We start from the raw sequence: 7,936 nt of genomic DNA on the forward strand, positions 1-7,936 counted from the left end.
CCAGAGTGAAGGCTGCATAGTGGAGTAGATCTGGGGGGAGGGATTGTAAAACAATGAAAGAATTTTTCTTTTACTTTTCCAAGAGGGGAGTGTACTGGGGGAGAAGGTTGGGAGGGAAGAAAAGTGCAGCAATGAATGAATGGAAATCCAAAGTCTCTGTAAATTTTCATTGAAATTAATAATATTTTTTAAAAAGCCCTTTAAATAAGCACATTAAATTTACTCTAACACAATAATAAAAATATTAAATAAAAAAATGTTCATATTAGCATTTATTCAAGGATTCTATTCAGGTCTATTTTTGATCCTCAGTCCAACAATATAGTGAATTGATTATTGTAGCTGTGTAAGTACTAATATCTGTCAGTTTAAATCCTCCAGCTTTGTTTTTCCAAGGCCATAGCTGTTCTTGGTCCTCTGAATAACCACGTAAATTTTAAGAAAAATAGGTCAATTTGCACACACCCTATAAGAATTCTCCACTGCTTATCTACAGGTTTGCTGTACTGTGATGGCTTGCATGCTGTTGTGATGCTGGAAGTTAAGGCTTTGGTATTTGAAATTCTGTCAGGGTCAGTCACAGTAGACAGGTGTCAGCACAGCTTCCAGACTAAGAGAGTCTAGGAATCAAGACTGGCCATCCATTTTTTTTTAATAACAGGGCCTTGAAAACCTTAAAAATAGCCGCAGAATGCTGTCACATAGTGTCAGATGATGAGGCCCTCAGGTGTGAAGACATTGAAAATGCAACTAGTGACAAGCTGCTTCCTCAAAGTAGAGGCTGCAATAACGATGTGGACAGTGTAAAGCTTTAGGGAATGCTTTTGTTGCTGTTGGGTGTCATCATGTTGAATACAATTCATAGTGACCCCAACCTGTGCCATCCTCACTATCTCTGATCTACCTGAGACCATTGTTACAGTCACTACATCAATACATCTTGTTGAGGGTCTTCCCCTCTTTCACTAACCCTCCACCTACCAATCAAGATGGCCCAGTCCAAGGAAAATTCTCTGCCATCAACACACCCAAAGTATGTGAGAGGAAGATTTTTCTCCCTGCCTCCAAGGAGCATTCTAAGACACTTTCTCTAAAACATATTTGTTTGTTCTTTGGGTAGTTCAGGGAATACTCAGTACTCTGCTCCAACACCACAGCTCAAAGACAAGTCTCCTGTCATCTTATTCATTGTCTAACTTTTAGAGGCATAGGAAGCAATTGAAAACAGGATGGCTTAGACTATTGAACCTTAATCTTCAGACTAACATCTTCGTTCTTTATCAATTTGGAGAAGTCTGACAATTGGTTTTCCCAATACAACATGTCTTTTGATTTTTTTGACTACTGGTACCAGGGGTGCTGATTGTGGATCTAAGTAAGATGAAATAATTGACAACTGCAACCTTTTCTCGATCTATTATGATGTTACATATTGGCCCAGTAGTAAAGGATTTCTGTTTTCTTGACATTGAAAACTACAGTCTTTGATCTTCTGCAGAAAGCATTTTAAGTCCTCCTCACTTTCAGCAAGCAAAGTTGTGTCATTTATATAATCCAGATTATTGATGGATCATCCTCTGATCCTTATGCCACATTCTTCATAGAGTCTAGCTTCTCGAATGATTTGCTCAGCATCCCGATTGAATAAGTATAGAGAAAGGATATAGACATTATGAACATCATTCTCAATTTTAACCATGAAGTGTTTGCTGTCTCTGTTCAGAGATAAATTTCTTTGTCTAGGTATTCATTTCACATGAGCACAATTAAGTGTTTCAGGATTCCCATACTTCTCAATGTTAGCCGTAGTTTGTTATGATCTACAGTCAAAGGCCTCTGCATAGTCAATAAAACACAAACAGAACTTTCATATCCTGGATGCACATAGTCTCAATTTTAACCATGAAGTGTTCCCTTGCTCTGTTCAGAGACTAGCTTATTGGTCTAGGTATAGATTCCACTTGAGCACAATTAAGTGTTCTGGGATTCCCATTCTTCACAATGTTAGCCATAATTTGTCTTGGTCCACAGGCAAATGCCTCTGCATAGTCACTATAACACAAAAAGCAAGAATTTTTATTTGCTGATATGGCAGTACTAAAAATTAAGAAAAATAGTTTCAAATAAATATCCATTAATAACATGGAATGGATTTACAATTAAGTACTGACCTGTAAAAACTGGAAGTTGTAAAAAATGAAGGAGAATGATAGACTGTGTGGTGATGAATATCTCAGACATTAGTGAGCTGAAACAGACTAGTACAGGTCATTTTGAATCAGACAGCCATACTAATTTAGAGTATTTAAAACTAATTTAAGATTGGCAAGGAATGATAATGCATTAATTGTCCAAAAGAATATTTAAAATCTATATTAAAGTATACACGTAACCATACAGGGATAACCTGTTAATGCAATTACTAGTGAAAATTACAACCAAACCACTAAAGTCAAAGAAGAAACAGAACTTCAACCAACTTCAGCTGTCTGAATTTGATAGAACACACAATTATGATGTAACTGTACTAACTAGTAATTGGTATGGGAAAAGGTAGAAAGAAATAAGAAGAGTGGGTAGTTGGAAAATACAGCCCTGGCTAGAGAAATGAAGCAGGATATGGCATGATATAATTTTATATGCCCAACATCTTACTCACTGCAAGTATCTTTTAAAAAATAATAATGGTAACTATACACATGGCCTTCACCAGATGGAATGCATAGGAATCAAATTTACTATAACTATGGAAAGAGATGGTAGAAAAGCTCAGTGTCATCAGGTAGGACAAAGACAAGGGTCAGCTATGAAAGAACATCAAGTGCTTATATGCATGTTCAAATTGAAGCTGAAGAAACTGAAACCAATCTACAAGAGCCAAAATACAACCTTGAATAGATCCCATCACCTGAATTTAGAGATCATCTCAGGCTTCTAAATTTGATTTTGTGCACTGAACATTAATGACTGAAGACCAGATAAATTATGGGAAGGCATCAAGTACATCATACATGAAGAAAGCAAAAGGCCATTCAAAAGACAGGAAAGAAAGAAAAGACCTAAATGGATATCAAAAGAGACCTTGAAATTTGCCCTGGAACATAGAGAAGCTAAAGTAAAAGGAAGAAATGAAGAAGCAAAAGAGCTGACCAGAAGACTTCAAAGGATAGCTTAAGAAGACAAATATTCGAATCAGGGACAAATTCCTTGAAACTCATGCCCTACACAGATTGACATGGTCAGATGTAGAACACTGGAATAGACTCACTAGAAAAGAAGAAATTGAGCAGTTCATAAAATAAAAACTCCTTCACAAAAAAGTCCTGAACCAGATGGCTTCACGACTGAATTCTATCAAGCACATTCAGAGATTTATCACCCATTCTACTTAAATTATTTCAAAAAAATAGAAAAAAAGGAACATTCTCAGTGTCATTCTATGAAGCAAGCATAGTCCTAATACCAAAATTTGGCAAAGGTACTACAGACCAATATCTCTCATGAACATAGACACAAAACTCCTTAACAAAATTCTTGCCAAGAGAATTCAAAAGCTCATCAAAAAAATAATTCATCATGACAAAGTGGAATTTATAAGAGGTATGCAAGGATGGTTCAATATAGGAAAACATTCAATGTAATTCACCACATTAACAAAGCAAAGAACAAGAACCATGCGATCTTAGCAACTGATTTGATAAAAATAACTTATTCTTGATTAAGAACTCAGTAATATTGGAATAGAAGGGAATTTCCTCAAAATAGTGAAAAGTATATATGCAAAATCAAGAGCAAATGTCATCTACAAGAGAGAAAGACTAAAATCATTTTCCTTGTGAACAGGGACCAGGCAAGTATGCCCACTACCACCACTTCTATTCAATATTGTATTGGAAGTACTTCCTAGGACAATACAACGAGAGAAGGAAATAAAAGGCATGAAGAGTGGCAAAGAGACAGTTAAACTATCACTATATGCAGATGATAAGATAGTGTACACAGAAAACTCCAAGGATTCAGCAATAATACTGTTAGAACAAGTGGGCCATTTTAGTAGGGTTGCAGGATACAAGATCGATATCCAAAAATCGGTGGAATTCTTCTACAGTAACAAATAAAACACAGAGAAGGAAATCAAGAAAGCAATACCATTTACAAAAGCCAACCACAAAATGAGATACTTGGGAGTGAACCTAACTATAGACACAAAAGACCTATACAAAGAAAACTACAGAACATTTCTGCAAGACACAATGAAACACCTAAATAAATGGGGAAATGTGCCCTGTTCATGGATAGGAAGACTCAAGATAATGAAAATGACAATCCTACCAAAAGCAATCTTCATGCTCAATGAAATCCCAATACAAATACCAAATTCATTTTTCAAGGAGATTGAGAGGGACATTGTCAAGTTTATTTGGAGAGGAAAGAGACCTCGAATAAGCAAAGCACTTCTGAAAAACAAAAATGAAGCAGAAGGCATAGCACTCCTTGACCTCAAAACTAGACAGTGGCAATAACCAAAACAGCATGGTACTGGTACAATGACTGGCATATAGACCAGAGGAACGGAATTAAGAAACCAGAAATGGACTCATCTTTCTATGGTCAACTGATATTTGACAAGGAAATGAAACCTATCAAATGGGGAAATGCCAAACTCTTCAACAAATGGTGCTGGCAAAACTGGACTGCTACCTGCAGAAAGCTGAAACATAATCCACATCTCACACCATATAAAAAAATTAACTCAAGGTGCAACTGTGAACTGGGAGTAAAACTCAAAACCATAAACTTATTAAAAGATAAGCTGGGACCAATCTTAAAAAGCTTAGCAGATGGTATGAAAAGACAGCCAAAAATGTCCAGTCTGAAGAGGATAAAATTAATGAATGGGACCTTCTAAAGATTAAATCTCTGTGCTCAACAACAATTTTTTCCAAGAGGATGAAAAGAAAGCCTACCAACTGGGAACAAATATTTGGCAATACCATTTTGGAAAAGGGTTTCATAACAAAAGTTTACAGAATACTCCTGGGTCTCCACAAGGAAAAGACTGATAACCCAATTACAAAATGGGGAAAAGATATGGAAAAGACTTTTCAAAGGAAGACTTTAAGGTGGCCAACAAACAAACAAACAAAAATGCTCAAAATCACTGGCAAAAAGAAAAATGCAAATCAAAACCACAATAAGACACCATCTCACTCCAGTAGCAGTGGCAAATTTAGCAAAGCAGCAAGCAATAAATGGTGGAGAGGATATGGAGAGGTGGGAACTCTCATACACTTTTCGTGGGATTATAAAATGGTGTAACCATTCTGGAGACAGTCTGGAGTTTCCTCAAAAAGTTCAACATAGAAACTCCATATGACCGAGCTATTCCACTACTAGGAATATACCCCAAGGAAATTAGAAGAGAGACACAAACAGAGATTTGTACATCAATGTTCATAATCATGTAATTCACATTGCAAGAACATGGAAATAGCCCAAATGTCCAACCACAACCAAATGCAATTCATGCACACTATGCAGCACTCAGGATCAATGATTTTGAAAAATACTACACAACTTGGGAGAGGATGGAGAGCATTATGCTGAGTGAACAAATGCCGTCTCATAAGGAAAAAATACTGCCTAAAACCATCACTGTAAAAATAGAAGGATTTAAAAAAAATTAGAAAGGCAACTAGTAAAACATGTACAGGAACTCAAGCAGGGCAGGAGGGAGGGAGTAGGGGAGTGGAGAGGTGAGGATTGGTAGGGTGAAATCACAGGGCTGCATAGTTTGGTGGGTTGACGAACGGGGGAAGTAAATGGGAAGGATCAGGCAAAAAGAAGGGTAATGAATCAAAAGATGGATTGTGTTAGGTTAGTTTGCTGTCAGGGACCTTTCCAGAGTGCTGAGAACCAACGATGCCCGTCTAGAGACTAAGGTGCACCTGATCCAGTCCATGATCTTTGTAATTATTTGCTATGCATAAGAGAGCTGAATAGTGACTAAAGATGATAGAAGAAGAATTTATGCCTTTGAGTTGTGACGCTGGAGAAGAGTCTTGAACATACTATGGACTGCCAGGAGAACAAGAAGGCCTGTCATGGAGAGGTTGAAACCAAGTTTTCCATTGGAGGCTAGGATTTTGAAACTCCATCTTACATATTTTGCGCACGTGGCCAGGAGGGACTGATCCTTCAAGAAGGACATCATCCTCGGAAGGGTGGAGCGACAGCTCAGCAGATGAAGACCTTGGATGAGATGGATTGATACAGTGACTAGGGCACTTGGGGTAGGTATGTCAGAGTCAGTGAGACTGGCTCAGGGCAGGGCCACTTCAGAGCTATTATATATAGGGTAACTCGGAGTCACAGGTGACTCGATAGCACATAACAACAACAATGATAGGCAAGGTCGAATGATGATTGATTTTATAAAATATAATGCATGAGAATGATTGTATGAAACATTGTATTAATGAAGAATAGTGTGAAGCACAATGTATACAAACTTTGTAAGCAATTTTTAAAAAAAATGTTAAAAACCACACAACTTACATGAGTAAAACACAATGTAAATTAATTATTTTATGAAAATCACTAAAAAAAAAATTAAAAAAATACCATGACCCAACCAGAAAAAAAGGAATACACTTGACATTGTTCAAGCTGAAAGAATTAAAGAAAAAAAATCAAATCTCAAGTTGCAATGCTGTACGATTCTACAAGCAAAATACTGGACCATACAGGACAATGAATAGGGAAAACTGAAGAAGACTTGATCTCTTTCAAATAGGATGATGTTGATGAATACTACACACATCACAGACTACCAAAGAGCAAGCAAATTTGTCTCACAGGATGTGCAACCAGGGTGCTTCTTAGAGGCAAGGATCGTGACGTTTAGCCTCACATACTTGGAGCACCAGGAAGCACCAGTCATTGCAATAAGTCATCATGCTTGGAAAAGTAGAGGGTGGGTGAACAGATCAAAGGGAAGAACTTTCTGAAAGGATTATCTGATTACACATGGTATGTATGACAACAATCTGCAACAAGAAGTGCACTGCAAAGCCGACTGGGAGAAGGGGAGCAAAAGGGGAAGGTGGAAACTGCAGCAATGAATTAACAAAAACCCAAACTTTCTTTAAAATGACAATAAATTTTTTTTAGACCTTTAACAAGGTGACTTGATACAATAACTGCAACAATGTACTTAAAGACAGGCAGGGAGTTTGAAGATGGCAGAGGGGTGGGCAGGGTTTCATTCTAACTAAGGTCACTTTGAATCAGAAATTACTTGATAGCACTTAGTAACACAAAGATTCTAATTGAATGTAAAAATATAGTTCGATTTAGAGAGAACTCATCTTTCCCAACATTGACAGTTGTACTTGCTTAGGCAACACATATACTAAAATTGGAACAATACAGAGAAGATTAGCATGGCCCCTGTGCAAGGATGACACCCAACAATGAGTGTTCAAACCCATATGCACAGTATGTATCCATTTACTTAGTTCTCTAGTTTCTCTTAAAGTTCTAATTTATAGTATATCTTTACGATATACACATACATCTTTTTTATGGTGAGCATATTTTTTATACATAACTTTTAATTTTTTATTAATTTTAATGAACATTTACAGACTTTGGATTTCCATTCATTCATTATCTTTTTTTATTTCTATTTATTCATTGTTGCACTTTTCTCCCTGCCCAGCCCTCCCTAGCCTGCTCCCCCCACCCCAGTTCGCTGCTGTCTTTGAAAAATAAAAGAAAAATTCTTTCTTTGATATAAAATACCCCCGCACCCCTCCCACTGCCCCAAGTACACTACACTATGCAACCTTAATTGTGGACTCTTCTGATAACCATAATACCCTATCATACATCGCTTTTAAATTATTCTTTCCCTCATCTGTTTCAAGGCTTG

The sequence above is a fragment of the Elephantulus edwardii genome, unplaced genomic scaffold, assembly GCF_000299155.1.
Source record: "Elephantulus edwardii isolate Elephantulus edwardi_28Jun2011 unplaced genomic scaffold, EleEdw1.0 scaffold00063, whole genome shotgun sequence".
In the NCBI taxonomy this organism is placed as follows: Eukaryota; Metazoa; Chordata; class Mammalia; order Macroscelidea; family Macroscelididae; genus Elephantulus; species Elephantulus edwardii.